The sequence below is a fragment of the Rhinichthys klamathensis genome, unplaced genomic scaffold (genome assembly GCF_029890125.1).
Source record: "Rhinichthys klamathensis goyatoka isolate OS25496 unplaced genomic scaffold, OSU_Roscu_1.1 h1tg000304l_1, whole genome shotgun sequence".
Classification (NCBI taxonomy): Eukaryota; Metazoa; Chordata; class Actinopteri; order Cypriniformes; family Leuciscidae; genus Rhinichthys; species Rhinichthys klamathensis.
In genome coordinates this window covers 157024-176134 of record NW_026606823.1, presented here as the reverse complement: position 1 = coordinate 176134, position 19111 = coordinate 157024, and the positions used below count along the sequence as shown (strand labels likewise).

The 19111-nt window shown below is 41.1% G+C and overlaps 1 protein-coding gene across 1 annotated transcript in view; it reads left to right on the top strand.

The window, feature by feature from the left end:
• dock1 (dedicator of cytokinesis 1) overlaps positions 1 to 19111 on the top strand; it is a 283215-nt gene that overhangs the window by 114769 nt on the left and 149335 nt on the right. The window lies entirely within an intron of this gene.

Genomic DNA, 19111 nt, shown 5'->3' with positions numbered 1-19111 from the left:
TGCACTTCCACGTCTGCATGTGGGATCTTTTAATGCCGGGTGGTCGGGATGAGGGGGAGACTGGCCCGTTTCCACCTTGCTGGTAAAACTGGCTTTGGGATTCCAGGCCTGCAGTCCATTTCGTCCTCCCTCGGAGCTCACGGATCCCGAAGCCTGGAAACAAAAACAAAATCCCTTGAATTGGGCTTTGTGTGGATGAAAGAGGTTCTTTCTGCCTCCTGCATGCACAATAATGCTTACGGAATCCACATTGTAACAACTCGCCTCGTTCCGAACCCGAGTGTTCCACCGTTTCCATAGCAATTAAGTTCAATTAAGTTTGAATTCGAGGCACTTCTTTATTATATCATAAAAATCACAGGAGAGTTTTAATCTTTTGAACACAAATGCCTCAATGTCAGCAAGACTGAATAGGTAAGACCAAAATAGAAACGCTTGAGCATTTGAACATAAAAAAACAGCTCATTCAGTACTATGGTGTGTATATACACACGTTGGGTTTTTATGTTCTGTGGGGACATTCAATAGACATAGTGATTTTTATACAGTACAAACTGTATACTTTATCCCATCACGCTAACCTACTCGAGTCGTCACAGAAAACGTTCTGAATCTTTAGATTGTTAAAAAATATCACTTGGTATGATTTACAAGCTTGTTTCCTCACACACACACACACACACACACAGTACAGTGATGGCACTTAGAGGTAGATACACTGCAGGGTATGATTTATACCGATTAAAATATATACCTCTAAATCCAAACAGAGGAAGCATTAGCATTTCTGTTAATACTGAAACAGATCAAGTTTATTTCACAATTATACTTTCTTTGGCCATACAACATCTCAGTAGCATAGAAAAAAAAGTAAAAGTTTAAACAAAAAGCCACCTGAAGCAAACATCAGTGCAATAACAGTGCAATAAACAGACACAGAAAGAGATTTATTCTGAGAATACATTTATCCAATACAAACAGCTTAAAGGAGCTGTATGTAAGATTGTGGCCAAAACTGGTACTGCAATCACTTTCAAATTACTGTAGAGCGGTGTATCCCCTCCCCCTCCCCCCTGACTCGAGGTTGCCAGATAGGCTGCAGGATCCAGCAGGAACGTAGGCTGCTACAAGGAGCTTTCAACTAGAGCAGAGCTGGCAACCCGGATGCCGAAACACTACTGACTTCGTGATTGTTCGATAGGTGGAGGGTGGAGCATCAGACCAAAACACAACATGACAACATCAACATCAGTTGAGGGCTGCAACTTCACTTTTTAAATGACAATATCGTGGCTGTACTACTGTTGTCAGTGATATAAGTATTTGAAATGAACTTGATTTCTTAATGTCTAGAGACACATCAGGGTCATTTTATGATTAATTGAAATACATTTCTTACATACAGCTCCTTTAATTCAGAGCAACTGCTCATCGCGTTGAGATTGATTTGTGTGTAGGTCATCTGAAACTAAGCATGTAACTGATTACACAATGCTTTTAAAGAGCGTTTACTAGTGTTTCTAAATGAAAGACTGCTGAGGAACAGAGACACAGCACAGACAAACTTAATCAAGATTGTAATATTTGTTCAGGGCTTAATGAACATCTATATTACCACTTTAAATGCGCACAACTTACAATTGGGTCATTCCGTGTCAACTCAACCAGAGGTCCCCGGCTGATTTTTTTTGATTTTGATAATTTTTTGTCTGGTGAAAGAAATGCATAAATGAAGTACTGAGTAATCCACTATTTGTAATACCGAATCTGCATACTTTATTTTATGGACTGAATTTGTGGAAAATCTACAGTGGAAGAGATTTAAACATGGTAAAATGCTTTCTTTTATTGGTAGCAGTAAACATTCTAAAATTAGCAAAAAGATATGTAAAATATATATTTTTTATATATATATATATAATATATACATACTGTATATACATATATACATACAGGGTAGTTGCAAATTAGAGTCTAAACTAGTAGATATCTAGAGCAATGGTGGGTGGAGTTAGTGGAAATAGCCTTTGCCAACAGGGTTGACTATTTGCACTTAGTGTAAATAGACACTGGTATTACTCAATTACTGGCATTAACATGTGCTTTTGAATCACAGGTCTCTATCAGGAGCAGCAAGGCTTTATGAACCATATAATCATACAAATCTACATTAGCAGTGTCCTTTGGTTAAATACTGTATTTATAATAAGAAGGACAACAAACAAACATCTGTTACTTTACCCTTTCTATTTAGGGTCTAAAAGGCCAATTTTATACATGAAAAATATTTAACAATGAAACATCAGGCTCATACTGCATGACACTTACTTACAGTAAAGGGGTTATTATTTTAATTTGTTCCTTGAGGTTCACTTATAATATAAAGCAAAACAAAACCAATATATATGCATAAAAACCCTCATACTGACCCTCTGTCTGTTTTTAAGACGCGGCTCCTTTAAGGCTTGTCAGGGCCACTGCTATGATTGGCTAACGTCATTGGATAGGAAACACCCACTTGCTATTGCACACAAGTAAGTGTTTTGAAAACATTATCCGTCATTTACAGACAAAGCATTATGAAATCATTTACTCACGGTTTGTGATGCAGCTGCTGTAAGATCCAATACAGTCGCTGCTTCATCTTTCAACAAAAGATCCTTTGTGAACTCTCCATTACACTGTGCATCGTTTACAAAATAAAATGCTCCGAACAAACATATAATCCTCCGACGTGATCCGGGACGCCATTAAAATAAACCATCCACTTGTTTCCGACGCTGGGATCCTTCTGAAGTCTGTACAGAGACTCAAACGAGCCATTTAAACTGGACGCGTCAAAGCGAACGTTTTCCCACTCCTCCATTTGTCCTGTTGTCGACAGACTCAAGCTCGTGGAGTATGTCAGAAACTGAACGTGCTTCGGTATACTGTATCCAGTGTAGACAGCATCAGTGATTATAATGCTTTCTATTTGCTTTTGACACAGTGCTCACATCCAGTGTAGGTAAATATCAGCCGTTATTAAGTGACTGAATGCCAGTGGGCGGGGCCTATGGTGAGGATGTATCATATGAGGCAATCAGATGTATTTGCCCGTGCGACATCACATATCCCACAAGAACAGGAGATTTTATGCTATTAAACTTGCAGGTTGTTTTAAAGCTTACAAAACACCTCTTATGTGTCAAAAGATCAAGGCCAGTTTGATTTCTCATGTCATCATGACCCCTTTAATCCTATAAGATCTGATTTTAAGCAATATTTCAAAATGCAAACACGTTTCAAATGTCAAAGAATGTTACATTATTTCTGTTTGGTGTCTCAGAGACCCTAGGTGTAAATCATGAATACATGCAATGGATTTCAACATGTGAAAACAGTGCAATCTGACTTCTTATTCGTTTATTTTATTTTATTTTATTCTACAATATGTATTTGCTGGTGTCGAACTGACCCTAAACAGAAACAACATTAATGTACTGTGTAATAATCACTTTTCCAAAAAGCGCATTTATAAATTAAGATACATGATAAGGTTAAAACTTTAATAATATCTGCCTATTGGGTTTTGATTATTTCAGAGGACCATATTAAAAGTATTTGAAGGGATAATACAGACTTTTCAACAGAACACAAGGGTTAAACACTGGCGCATGGTTTTACTGGCAACGGCAAGTTAGTTCCTGTATAAAGCAAACTAATGTTTATATAGTATTACTAACCTGATGGAGGATGGAGGATGTTTTATCAGGTGTCCTCCAGTATCTAAAGCCTGCAGGTTCAGGTCTCACAGGTCCCCGTTCTGAATAAAACAAGAAAAGTCCACTTTGGGGTGATTTGTCTGTGTCTCTCATTGAGAAAAGAAATCAGAATTAAAAAGAGGTCAAAAAAGAAAACTAGAGAGAGCTGATCTCCACCAATGCCTTTCTGCGTACAATGTAAATACAACTGCATTTCCTGCCACTCCTGTCATAATAAGGCCGATCTTCCTGCTGTGTGTGTTTACAATGTCAACAGAGGTCTGCTTAAACCGACTTAACCTGCATCACTTACAGGTGTCAGCGAGACAGAGAGCAGGAGAGATTTTAATCTGACAGAAGAGACACAGACAGCCACTGTGCCACCCGGCCGTGATGGATTGTTCTCTGTCAGCGTTGCCATGGCATTGTCTGACAGCTAAGGCGCCAAGCTAACTATTTCTTGCTGTCGTTTTTTAGGCAAGTAAACGCACTTCACACTGGCAGCTAACACCTGACAGGTAGCTATTTTCCCAGCATGCCCCCAGTATGCAGTTCAGCGCGGCACACACTCTTGTCAGTTGCTCAGGTGTTGTGTGTCAGGTTGAGTGGTTGCCTTTGAGTCATGTCTCAGAACAACGTATTTACGTTCTTAATTACCAGTGGGAAACTCTGGGAAGCTTTGTGTTAATTAAATAATCGTGGTGGAAACAAATCGGTATTGATCAAAAAGAACAAATGCAATTGCAAAAACAACTGAAGAACAGCCTTCACACACACGCACACACACACACACACCCGTCAGAGTCACCCACCATCTGGAGCTGGTGAGAAAGAAAAAGAGAGAAATTCCCAAACATTTTTTATGTAAACACTCATGGAGGAGTAAGTGCTCCTCGTTCCTCCTCCTTCCCCTTGACTTGGTCCTGCTCTCACCACTGTAATTACACTGACGCTGTGGCAGCATCATTATACGCTCGTCACCTGCTGACAGACTGAGAGAAAGATCCCAGCAGCAGGAGGAGAACTGGGACGACAACGGCATTGAGGAAACCGCCGGAAGAGACTTAAAACCTAATACTCTTCTGTCCCAGACTCCAACCAATCTGCTTCTGAAACCAAACAATCCGTCTCTGACTCCAAACAATTTGCAAAAAACCCTTCCAAATACGCTGCTTTGGCTCCAAAAACTATTATATTTATATATATATATATATATAAGGTTAAAGAATTCCATTTAGACAAACTTCAAAGAGATTAATATAAACCCAATAAATAAATGACCAAAGAAACAAAAGATTATGTCTCACTTTCTCTGTGTTTCTCTGTGTACTACATTCGCAAAACATACAAATAATGTTTTTCTTATTATTTTCTAGCTTAAGAATATATTGTATCCCTAAAAATGCTACTTTAAGTTCTTCTATTTTTCCTTACAACTGTCCTTAAGACAAAACTTAAAGGGATAGTTCACTTTGAAATAATTTTTTTTGTATGTTTTAGCTTACCTCAAGGGCATCCAATATGTAGGTGTCTTTGTTTCCGCAGTAGTTTCAATTTTGATATTTTTAGGTCAAACCGTTCTTGTCTGTCAGTCATATAATGCAGGTCTATGGTCACCACCTCAAAGAGCATGCACAGAGAAGTCCAAATTAAACATGATTTAATGACTCGTAAATGTAAGTACACATTGATGGCCAAAGACACGTCCAAGTGATCTGAGGTCGCCGGCGCTTCGGTCTTTTCCGGAAAGCGCCGGAAGTGATCTCTCGCACGTGTACGTCACTCATTGTTTACACAGAACAGAGATTGTAGGTAAGACGGCTAATTAAAATGGTACTAATTTGCGCTTATCCGGGATGTTTAAACCGTCGTAAAAGAAAACAATTTAAAAAAATTCAAAATAAAACAATTGTATGAGTGACGTACACGCGCGAGAGATCACGTCCGGCGCTTTCCGGAAAAGACCGAAGCGCCCGCGCCCTCAGATCACTTGGACGTGGCTGTGTTTACAAGAGGTAAAAACGATATAAATACTGTTCGTTTTCTCACACAAACCGCTCGTTTCGTGTCTTAGGCCATCAAAATGTACTTACATTTACGAGTCATTAAATCATGTTTAATTTGGACTTCTCTGTGCATGCTCTTTGAGGTGGTGACCATAGACCTGCATTATATGACTGACAGACAAGAACGGTTTGACCTAAAAATATCAAAATTGAAACCACTGCGGAAACAAAGACACCTACATCTTGGATGCCCTTGAGGTAAGCTAAAACATACCAAAAATTAATTTCAAAGTGAACTATCCCTTTAAGAAGAATTGACATTCTTGAAAAATTTTTTTAATCTGCCCCAGAACCAATCTCTTAGGCCACTCAACTGCCATCTGTGGTTGAAACATAAAATTGCATGTCACAGACCTTGTTTTCTATACATGATGTAATCATACACTAATGAATGAGATGGCCCTGAAATTCCCCGCCAAATTTGACTGATCCAAATGCATTATTTTAAATGTACTGCTTCACTGATTATTTTTATGTACTCATTTAATAATGACATTTTGATCATTTTTACCCCAAATAATCTTAAAATTGTAGTGCATTAATAATATGCACAGCTGATGAAGCAATTCACTGAATTCAATGAAAAGATGCTATTTCATACCACCACTGTGTAAAGCTCAAATCTTCAAACATAAATCACTAGTGCCCTCCGCCAAGCTGTTCATTCAGAACTTTTATATGCCGTCTTAGTCAAAACGCACCATTTGGTCTTGGTCCGTTACGTTTATCAGGAGTGCTGAGCAACACTGGAGTGATGGGAGACTTCAGTTTCTGCTGGAAGAACACACACAGACTTTAGTTGTAGAACAGACAGATATGATCAGGATTGCATTAGATAACAAAAGCTTTGACTGTGTTTGTGAAGCATTAGTGGAACATTTTGATAAACTACAGCTGCAGTTACTCTGAAAGTGAGTGATTTAGATGATGAGAAATTAAGCATTTCGAAACGTTGAATCAATTGAAACATGCTTCACAAAATGATTTACTTTTTCAAAGCGCTCGCGATGCCTCTTAGTCAGAACGGTGTAAATGCAGCTCAAACAAAAAACATATTTTACCAATTGCAAATGTTTTATTGAAAGTGAAATCTATTAAATGCTATTAACAACTTATCTGATACCATGTGTTATTTTATTAAATTGCAGGGCTTGTTTTTATGGAAAGCTTGGTTAATCAGGCCAATAAGAGACTATTAACTAACTTCCTTTTTATGATACAAATATGTCATTAAAATGTCTACAAATGTAGAAAAATCGATCCGAGATCAGGTATAAACCATATAGACACAGATAGTTCACAGATATCATCGCACCATAAAATTCCAAAAGGTTTGAAACATTTATGACGTAACAAAGCCTTATTTAGTTAAATCATGTGACTTTGGAAGTTTGATACACACTCCAAATCAGTGGTTCAAAACAAATGAAGGTCTTCTTGAAGCTCGATGAACCATCACCTCTGCTAGTACACCTGTGTGACTTTGACAATGCAATGACATTCAGACATTTTGAGTGTGACTTAGGTGTCCAAACTCTACTGAAGTTTGAGCATAAAATGACTAAAGTGAAAATATGCATGGTTCACAAATGCTTTAGGATTCATTTCCATCCTCCGGGCCCTGCGGCACTGTTGTGATCCTGTTGTTGGCTCTGATGTGGTTGAATCTATTCCTTCCTAAATCTGTTCCGAATGGATCTAAGCACCTGCTGACAGAGCGGTTTTATCTCGACTTCATGCAGCACCCAGACACCCACTGAAGTTCATGTACTTGACAGTCATCCAGATATTTTTCTCTCTTTCCCTCCTTTCAGTTTTCTATTTCACTCTCTCTCTCTCTCTGGCATCAGTTGGCACTAAGGTAAATCAGGTCTGAGAGCTTGGCTGTTCATTTCCGGGATTTGTTCCCAGTGGAGGTGAGAGTGATTGTTGTGCAGTGTGGTGGCAGATAGTCTGCAGGACTCTGAAGGCTTTTATCTCCAGTGCGGATGACTCAATCACTCTGAACTTAGGAGCAAAAAAAGTTTGATACCGTATAGAACCATAGTGAGGCACTAAACGGCAACATGTGACATAGTAGAGCTCTATTATGGAACTCCCACAGATCCGTTTTTAATCTTATTTCCATATATTTTTTACAATTTAGAATCTTGCAGTTTTTATAAGGCTGAACCTAAGTGATTTAGTGAATATCTGAACAATTTTCCTCTCCAAAGAGCAGATAAGCTATTATCAGGGGACACTTTAAAACCATGCCAAAAGCAATTTATAAATGAAATTCAAATTCTCTATGTCAGAATTGAATATTAGCATACTGCTTACTGCATACTGGAGAGTATATACTGTTTTTTTAAGAATGTTTTTTTTTTTAAGTATGGTTTTTTTAAGTATGGTATATATAAAAATATACTTTTTTAAAGTATATTAAACATGCAATATGTCGCTGGACTGTTACATTTTCGGCCATCATTTACCAGAGTGATGTGGATGGTTGCTGGGTGGTTTTTCACATATTGATTGCAGTAGTTATAGAATTATCGGTGGTTATATATAGGGCAAATATTGAAAAGAAACACCACATCTTTCCCCAACAAGAAACATGATTTGAGGAATCATTCAACTTACTAACCCTCACAGCGATGCTTGCCTTAGCAAACACCATTAATGATACATATTTTAAACAGTAGAACATTATTCTTACTTGACCTCATTATGATGCATGCCAAATTCTGCAAGTGCCAGCCAGTCATCGTCTTGGAAATTTATGTTGAATAGCTAATTCAATTTTATGCAAAAAATGTCTGACAATTAAATAAATATAAGGCCAAATTAGATAAATAAAATATTATATATATATATATATATAAACATCAAATAAATAATTAAAATACAAAAATGCTTCAAATGACTAAGAAAAACAATTCTTACGGTATGAATAAATACAAACAAAATAAATAATATATCAGTCACAATCACAAAATGTTGCATTCTCAAAACTGTGAAAACATACTGCAGAAATATTATATACTATGGTAGTACGCTATTCTGAACTTCCGCTGTGACATCACTTCCCTTTCACATTATTCTTTCTTACCTGGCACCTGCTGTTGTCTTGGCTGTTGTTAGCGATGTCCGTCAGTATCACATGTCTTTGTATGGGCAGCCAGCCGAAGTGAACCGGGGCGAGGGCACAGAACTCAGCTCTTTCTGCACCGGGAGCAGGTTTAATGTGAACCGTCTTGCTCCTTGCATGAGACTCCAGGCTATCACAAACAGAGGTCTGATTCCTCCTGCAGAGAGAGGAAAGGTCAGGACAGAGTGGGTTACTTCCCGTCATCTCATTTGGGAGAACCGGTGTTGAACAGGTCCTGTCCGCAAACTGAGGTATTTTCTTCTGAAGAGGACGTGATTGGAGTCCCTCTAGTGTCTGAAGCCATTTGTCCATCCTGCCACCTTCTATGCAGCTCTGTGGACGAGCTCTGCGACGGGGCTCATTCACCTGCGCCGCAGGGCCCTCATTATGACCTCGCTCTCCAGGCCTCCTCCATGATGAGGACCTGCGAAGGAGACTCATGCTGTTCTTGCCAGCTGCACAGTTTGGCTGAAGTATGAGTATCTGCCACCAGCCTTAAGGCTTCACGTCCTCCATAAAAAAAGACAAAGAAAATTCATCTTAAGGACAAAACTGCAAGTGTACCTTCATCACAAACTTCAGTGAGATCCTAATTGAATCATTGAGTCTTCTCATAAAGTCATCAACATTCAAGACTGCACTACATTCTTGTTTTCCAGTAAAAATACATCCAAACATCCTGATAAATATGATACATTCACCAGAACAGCAGAATAGAAAGAGTTGTCAGTTTGTCTAATGCTTTTGGCAAATGGTTTTTATAGATTTCTTTTTTTTTTTTTTACAGTGACGTCCAAATTGAGCTCGGTGTTCTCTCAAAAAGTCGATGCAATTCTACACAGGAACACATTCAAATAACTGACATGAGAGCTTGCATGGTTAACAGAACTGTTTACCTGCGTCACACGGCTCTTATGAGGACGACACGATCCGACTTCACGAGGCGACAGCAGTGAGACGATTCCTCTCGCGGTGTGAAGAGGGGCCACTGGTGCCGTCTCCTCTCAGCCATGACTATAAATGTGTGTGCTAGTCTGAACGAACAAAAGACTTACAGAACAACTTCTATTTTTCACTGGGAGAGGGATGTTTGTGTGTGTGTGTGTGTGTGTGTGTGTGTGTGTTTGCTCGCAGCCAGCAAATACAGCCTTTTTCAACCTAGATAATATGTTGGCTTGGAGTTTTGTTTGCTCTCAGAGTTGTTTTTAACATTCATCTTGTAAGTGAACTGTGCAGAAAGGATTCTGCAGTTTAACACAGATAACCCAAAGTGAAAAAAAACCTGCTAAGTGTACAACTTGCATTTTCTTCTCTTTCAGTTTAGGAAAGGAAACTAGATTTTAACATTTTCAGAAAGTGGGGCTTGCTAGTGCAAAACTCACTGCTGAAACACTAGGGCATTGTGGGTGGTTTTAACGAGCTAACGAGTGGGTGGTTGATAGGTACTTGCTTACTAAGTCGTCAAAATATCCCACTTTCAAGTATTTCTGGTATAATATTCTGGTCTCTAGATATGGCTCGGTTCCCTCCTTCATTATACATTTACTGGATTATCCGCCAGGCAAAAAACCTCTGATTGCTTAGAAAAGTAACAGCAAAACTTTGTTAAACAAACTGCACAACTTAAACATCCATTTATGTGGACAAGCTGAGTGGAAGCTGTTAATTTATACTTAAACTTTGTAGTTTGTTCAAATCACTAACCCTACATGAGCAATAATAATAGTGATGCTTGCCTTAGCAAACGCCACTAATGATTAAAAAAAGAACACTCGCTTTCACCATCTTTACTACAAAAGTGCTATGGTAGAGTTAGGGTAAGAGATGATGATGCCATATTCATGTAGCATAGTACATGTAACACTAGCATGGTAAAAATTAATCTGAACACCATAACAACCGCACAGCAACATCATGGAAACCACCCACATTGCTCTAGAGTCACATCAGCGAGTTTTTCCTCGGGCAAACACCAGTCAGAATATCTTCAGAAGATCTAGACAAACTCATATCTGGGTTAGAACCGTAACATCGAACACACACACAGAGCAGTTGTGTCCAGTGTTTTGGAGCAGGGCATGTGATCGCCAGGGCTGCTGGGTAATTAGCGCTTCAGGGAGTTGAATCAGATGATGAGGTTGTTAGTGTTTGTGTCGGGCCACCCACATGATCTCTCAAGACCACGAAGGCAATGAAAGCACACACATCTTCAGGGTGAAGACGCTCTGTCCCGGTGTTTCTGTAAACAACCCATCGGTTCTGCTGCTTCAGAATCGGCTGCATATCTATAGACCTGTTAGAGAAATCGCAAATGATATCTCTTTATTATCTCAGTTGTTTCTCTACACATAAATAGCATTAAATGGGTTTTATTTAGTAAAATAGGACTTTTTCTTGTGTCTTCAGATGTTTCTTCTGAGAAAAGGACATATAAAAACCTCGAGTTTAAGAGTTATTGTCACGTGTCTGTCCTGTCTTGTATTGCACATGGGTGTCTTTGTTATGTTGGGCCATGTGCTCTTGTCATTGTTTGATCCCTCCCCCTCATTACCTGATTAGTGTTTGAGTTCTTCCTTTGTTAATAAATATCCTTTTACTGCACTTGTGTCCTCCTCTCCACTTTTTGTAAATCGTATCGTGACAGAAAGATCCGACCACTTGTGGACTCAGCAGCATGGAGGACGAGGAGTTTGACTGGGTGAATCTGGATGATAATTATATGGACGACGATTACTTGGATTGCCCGGACTACACCATCGCCACATTTGGGTCAACCCAATTTTCGTCCATCTGTAGGGACAGCTCAGGACCTACTTCTCGCCGTCACGGACGGACAAGGAGGAGGAAATGCCCGTCTGCCCAGCGAGAGACCCGTCTGCCCAGCGAGAGTCTGTTCACGTCCCGTCTGCCCAGCGAGAGTCTGTTCACGTCCCGTCTGCCCAGCGAGAGTCTGTTCACGTCCCGTCTGCCCAGCGAGAGACTGTTCACGTCCCGTCTGCCCAGCGAGAGACTGTTCACGTCACGTCTGCCCAGCGAGAGACTGTTCACGTCACGTCTGCCCAGCGAGAGACTGTTCACGTCACGTCTGCCCAGCCAGAGACCGTTCACGTCCCGTCTGCCCAGCGAGAGACTGTTCACGTCCCGTCTGCCCAGCGAGAGACTGTTCACGTCCCGTCTGCCCAGCGAGAGACTGTTCACGTCCCGTCTGCCCAGCGAGAGACTGTTCACGTCCCGTCTGCCCAGCGAGAGACTGTTCTCGTCCCGTCTGCCCAGCGAGAGACTGTTCTCGTCCCGTCTGCCTAGCGAGAGACGGTTCACGTCCCGTCTGCCCAGCGAGAGACGGTTCACGTCACGTCTGCCCAGCGAGAGACGGTTCACGTCACGTCTGCCCAGCGAGAGACTGATCACGTTCCGTCTGTTCAGTCTGGGACAGAGCCAGAGATCCCCTTTGGCGTGGCCGCCAAGGTTGTGACGGACTATCTGGAGCGTCCGGCTCGGATCTTGGAGATGCCAGTCTCTGCTGTTCCGGTTCCAGAGGGGGAGCCAGTGCCTGTCCCAGAGGCGGAGCCAGTGCCTGTCCCAGAGGCGGAGCCAGTGCCTGTCCCAGAGGCGGAGCCAGTGCCTGTCCCAGAGGCGGAGCCAGTGCCTGTCCCAGAGCCGGAGCCAGTGCCTGTCCCAGAGTCGGAGGCAGAGCCAGTGCCTGTCCCAGAGCCGGAGGCAGAGCCAGTGCCTGTTCCAGAGCCGGAGGCAGAGCCAGTGCCTGTCCCAGAGCCGGAGGCAGAGCCAGTGCCTGTCCCAGAGCCGGAGGCAGAGCCAGTGCCTGTTCCAGAGCCGGAGGCAGAGCCAGTGCCTGTTCCAGAGCTGGAGCCCATGTCGGTTCCGGACCCAGTGTTTGTGTCTGTGTTTGTGTCTGTTCTTGTAACTGTTTCAGTTCTTGTGGCTGTTCCTGAGCCGGTGTCCGCTGTACCTGAGCCGGTGTCCGCTGTACCTGAGCCGGTGTCCGCTGTTCCTGAGCCGGTGTCCGCTGTTCCTGAGCCGCTGTCCGCTGTTCCTGAGCCGGTGTCCGCTGTTCCTGAGCCGGTGTCCGCTGTTCCTGAGCCGGTGTCCGCTGTTCCTGAGCCGGTGTCCGCTGTACCTGAGCCGGTGTCCGCTGTTCCTGAGCCGGTGTCCGCTGTTCCTGAGCCGGTGTCCGCTGTTCCTGAGCCGCTGTCCGCTGTTCCTCACCACCATGGCCGCCCGAAGGGTTCTCACCGCCCTGGCCGCCCGAGGGGTCTTCACCGCCCTGGCCGCCCGAGGGGTCTTCACCGCCCGAGGGGTCTTCACCGCCCTGGCCGCCCGAGGGGTCTTCACCGCCCGAGGGGTCTTCACCGCCCGAGGGGTCTTCACCGCCCTGGCCGCCTGAGGGGTCTTCACCGCCCGAGGGGTCTTCACCGCCCTGGCCGCCCGAGGGGTCTTCACCGCCCGAGGGGTCTTCACCGCCCGAGGGGTCTTCACCGCCCTGGCCTCTTCTTTAAGTCTCTTCTTGTTTGCTGTCTTTGTCGGATCTTTGTCTTATGTTACCCCTGTTCCTTGTGATGGTCTTCGTGTTCTTGGTCAGTGTTTGTCATTCTAGTTCAGTTCTGTTTTATGTTTCATTGATTATGTTTTCCCCCTTGTGGGTTTTTGCTTTGTGTTTTTGTTTTCATTTGTTAATAAATATCCTTTTACTGCACTTGAGTCCTCTTCTCCACATCGTATCGTGACAGTTATAGAGTATGTTTCTCAATAACTTTGATCGCATTTGTCTGCAATCAAATATCAATTTGAGTTCATACAAATATCTCATCAAATTCGCCCAAAACCAAAATGATCTGAGCTGCTATTCCATAATTTTATAGTTTTGCACAAATTCTGATCAGTGAACAATGTATCTGGCCAAACCTTTACATGACTATATTTAGCTCAGCTACATTTCATCTAGTTAAAGCCGTTCACACACTGAGGATTCATCTCTGCTGTGTGAACTGGGACAAGCTGCCGCAGTAAAGACATTAAGCTTTCTTAAATAGCTCACCATTTTCTTCTCAATCTGAATACAGATTTCCCGTCTCATGTGACTTGGAAATGCGGCTGTTCCCAGATGTTACTGCATCTAACATCATTATTGTAATTACACTGGCTCTTGTGTTTCCTGTCTGCCCTTATGGACTCTATGTTCGTAATAGTATTCTACCATTCTACTCTTATTATTTTTATAGTATGCATACAGTGTCATTTTTCAAAATAAAATGTTTCTATAAAACTGCTGATTGCATGGCACCTTGGACATAAAAATGTATTGTTAGCAAATTTAGTCTAAAAATGTCTTAAGATAAATATTGCATGCAAAAAGAAGATTTGCATACAGTTTATGCATACTATGTTCAGAATAGTATACTACCATACTGCTTACTATATTTCTGCAGTATGCATACTGAGCACACCATGCAATTTTTATTAGCATTTGTGGTAAAAAAAAGAAAAAAAGATTGATATTGCATGCATAAAAAATATATGCATACTATGTACTGTATACATATTAGGTTCATAATAGTATACTACCATACTGCTTACTATTTTTGCAGTATTTGTACTGTGCACACTGTAATTCTTTCTAAAATGTTTCTTTTAATCTTCTCATTACATGACACCTTGCAACTAAAAAAGTCTAATTAGCATTTTTAATAAAACAAAATAAATCAATATAGAATATATGCATACTATACACTGGATACATACAGTACTGCATAGTAAGTGTTCTGAATTCCCTGAGCAGAACTACCGGCGCCCCCTGCAGGATGAGGGCAGGGAGAGGACGGCACATCTGAGGGAAGGGGACTGCTGTACTCATTAAGGGGAAGACTGATATGAAGGAAGTATAAATAAACATGTAAAGGCAGATTGGTGTGTGTTGAGTCCGGTCCTCTGATGTTGGGACAGGTCAACATTCTTTTGCTGATAATAATGAATCTCTTTATCATTAGAGCAGAGAGAAAAGAAAGACATATGGAAGCTTGTATGACTCACACAATCAAAGCAGCTTTATCCTGCTCTACGTCTATTTCATGTTTAGTCCTGGACATTATTTTCCTGTGATCAATTTGGCTTCTAATTTTAAGTGGGTAATTTGCGGTTTTGTTCTCCGTGCATTGGCCTCAACATTGCTTACTCTCTGTATTTACGGAGGGATTTACTAATTAAAGCTGTCAAATGTCTCCCAAGGCTTAGAAATGAGCAAAATAAGAAAGGCACTGGAGAACAATTAATAGAATAATTCACCCTAAACTAAACTTCTGTCAGCATTTACTCACCCTTATGCCGTTCCAAACCCATTTGATGATTTCCTCTGTTTATAATGAGTCTATAATGATGTTAGTCGAGTCCATCTGAGCAGGGACGTTTTATTTGAAATTCAAATAATCAATAGTACAACAAATCTGAAATATAAGATGAAATAGAGTCAAATTAATGTCCAAAAAGTTTATATATATATACAGTATATGCACTCACCTAAAGGATTATTAGGAACATCTGTTCAATTTCTCATTAATGCAATTATCTAATCAACCAATCAGATGGCAGTTGCTTCAATGCATTTAGGGGTGTTGTCCTGGTCAAGACAATCTCCTGAACTCCAAACTGAATGTCAGAATGGGAAAGAAAGGTGATTTAAGCAATTTTGAGCATGGCATGGTTGTTGGTGCCAGACGGGCCGGTCTGAGTATTTCACAATCTGCTCAGTTACTGGGATTTTCACGCACAACCATTTCTAGGGTTTACAAAGAATGGTGTGAAAAGGGAAAACCATCCAGTATGCGGCAGTCCTGTGGGCGAAAATGCCTTGTTGATGCTAGAGGTCAGAGGAGAATGGGCCGACTGATTCAAGCTGATAGAAGAGCAACTTTGACTGAAATAACCACTCGTTACAACCGAGGTATGCAGCAAAGCATTTGTGAAGCCACAACACGCACAACATTGAGGCGGATGGGCTACAACAGCAGAAGACTCCACCGGGTACCACTTATCTCCACTACAAATAGGAAAAAGAGGCTACAATTTGCAAGAGCTCACCAAAATTGGACAGTTGAAGACTGGAAAAATGTTGCCTGGTCTGATGAGTCTCGATTTCTGTTGAGACATTCAGATGGTAGAGTCAGAATTTGGCGTAAACAGAATGAGAACATGGATCCATCATGCCTTGTTCCCACTGTGCAGGCTGGTGGTGGTGGTGTAATGGTGTGGGGGATGTTTTCTTGGCACACTTTAGGCCCCTTAGTGCCAATTGGGGATTGTTTAAATGCCATGGCCTACCTGAGCATTGTTTCTGACCATGTCCATCCCTTTATGGCCACCATGTACCCATCCTCTGATGGCTACTTCCAGCAGGATAATGCACCATGTCACAACGCTCGAATCATTTCAAATTGGTTTCTTGAACATGACAATGAGTTCACTGTACTAAAATGGCCCCCACAGTCACCAGATCTCAACCCAATAGAGCATCTTTGGGATGTGGTGGAACGTGAGCTTCGTGCCCTGGATGTGCATCCCACAAATCTCCATCAACTGCAAGATGCTATCCTATCAATATGGGCCAACATTTCTAAAGAATGCTTTCAGTACCTTGTTGAATCAATGCCACGTAGAATTAAGGCATTTCTGAAGGCGAAAGGGGGTCAAACACAGTATTAGTATGGTGTTCCTAATAATCCTTTAGGTGAGTGTATATATATATACACACAAACTATGCACAAAAATATTCCTTTTACAAGTGATATATACCTCACATATTTCATCTAATGCTCTTCGATATCATAATTTTAAACATATAATAATTATCAAGATTTGAAATCCGGGTGTGGGACAAGGTAAATAATAATACTATCTATATATACAAAATATATTAAATATAATATATAATAATATATCTAATTTTTTCTGTATATTATTATAGCTGTCTTTCTGGCTGTACATTACATATTAGACTGGACATTAGACTGGGTATAATGATGATGAAGTGTTTGAGCTCTGTTCTTCAGGCTGAGAGAGAGAGAGAGAGAGAGAGAGAGAGAGAGAGAGAGAGAGAGAGAGAGAGAGAGAGGTGTAATGTGACGGGGTCCGCACTAAACTAACAGTGCTCTGATGTCTATACACGGATTAATGGTAAACAGCCTCTTCACCCGCTGCAGGGCCACTGGACAGAGTGAGAATAAATCATTCATTTCTCATAAAGGGACATATCTGGGCTAACAATGAAAGCACATTTCTATAACATTTATACCGATGAGAAGCAAGCTTCAGATGGATGCAAAGGAACTCCTTCTTAAGTTGTTTAAGTCAAATCCTTGCATTTTATAGCCTGTGGCCAGTGTTTCAACAACAACTGAACAAAGAAGAGGAAGCCATGTATTTGTGGATGTCACCAAAAAGGTTCATTCTTGAAATGTTTTGCATAGTGTTATGAATCAAAAGGCAATCTTTTTCCCACAGAGCAGCTTTAATTACAAGCATCTGGGGATGTTTGTGTGCAAAGCAACATACTTTCACAGAAACAACAATTAACCTCAAACGGAGTGATAATTTTTCTGGAAAAGCAGGAATTAAGGGAAGTCAATGGCTACGAGACGCTATCCCAGAGCAATCTTTTCTAATTGGTCCCCATAATCAAATTTTCAGCAGTCGCCACATTCTGCAGCTATTTTTGACAGCGAAAATTGTCTCGTTAGGAGTATTAGAGGATTCATAATGTTTTATGCAGTGCTGTTAATTATGTTTTCCATTTTTTGATTAAAAATCTTTTTTACTCAAAAACTAGGACAGAAGCGACAGAAAACAGATTAGTCTGTTTAGAACCCAGTCAAAATAAACATTTTAGAAATTGACCATTTGAAAATGACAGAGTTTCATCAAGGGTCAAATACAAACAAATCTGAGCTTTGCTTTTATGTGCATGCACACACAGTTGATCAAGGTTCCCATAAAAATATGAAGCAGCACAACAGTTTTCAACACTGATATAATTATAAAAACTGTTTCTTGAGCAGCAAATCAGCATGTTAGAATGATTTTTAAAGGAGCACGTGACACTGATGCTGAAAATTTAGCTTTGCATCGCAGGAATAAATTACATTTTAAAATATAATTACAATATAAAACACAAATATTTCACAATATTACTGTTTTTACTGTATTTTTTAATCAAACAAATGCAGTCTTGGTGAGCAATCAAACCTTTCAACGGTAGTGGATGCCAATATGTGTGTGTTTCTGTTTCTCAGCCCCCTTTAATGTGCCTAACAGTGGTAAATAGCAGGGGTTGGACAAAGTGACAAACTGAAACACGAGCCAATATAGTGCTGGATGTTTCATGCCTATATTTGTGCAGCCTGGTGGCCAATCTTCAGTGATTTTACATTCCATCAGTAAGAGCAGAGTGTGAAGGTTGAATTAGCAGAGCAATAGCACAGCTGTCATAAAATATAGCAATCCACACAGCATAATGTTAGACATTGAGTTCAAAACATGACAAATGGTTGGCATCTGTGACCAGGACAGCATATCTTTGTGGTGTATCGAGAGCTATGACATCAGGGTGATTTCGACAAACCAAATCCAACAGGAGTAACTGTTGACTCAAGAGGAAAGGGATGTCCAGGTACTAACCTGCATTTTATCCAAAAACATAAAACCACAGCTGCCCAACTCACTGTAGAATTAAATGCGCACATCGACTCTTCCTGTTTCCACTGTTCATCAGGAGTCAATATTCATGGTCGGGCTGCTATAACCAAACATTTGGTCAAGCGTGCCAATGAGCCAACAGTGCAAATCTTGGGCTGTGGACAATGTGAAACATGTCTTGTTCTCTGATGAGTCCACCTTCACTGTCTTTCCCACATCCGTGGGAGTTATGGTGTGGAAGGAGGCTCAAAACCCGGACTGTTGTCTGTCCAGAGTGAAGTGCGGGATGGATCAGTGATGGTTTTGAGTGATCAGGAAGGGAAATTACAAACCTGCGCACATATATTCAAACGAATATAGAATCAATTTTTAATGCGCATGTGAACGCCATCAGGTCACAGGTTCGCGTTTAAAGTCTGTTTAGAGAGAACGGTGTCGTCTTAGTGGCCCCTAATGTAATAACAAATGAT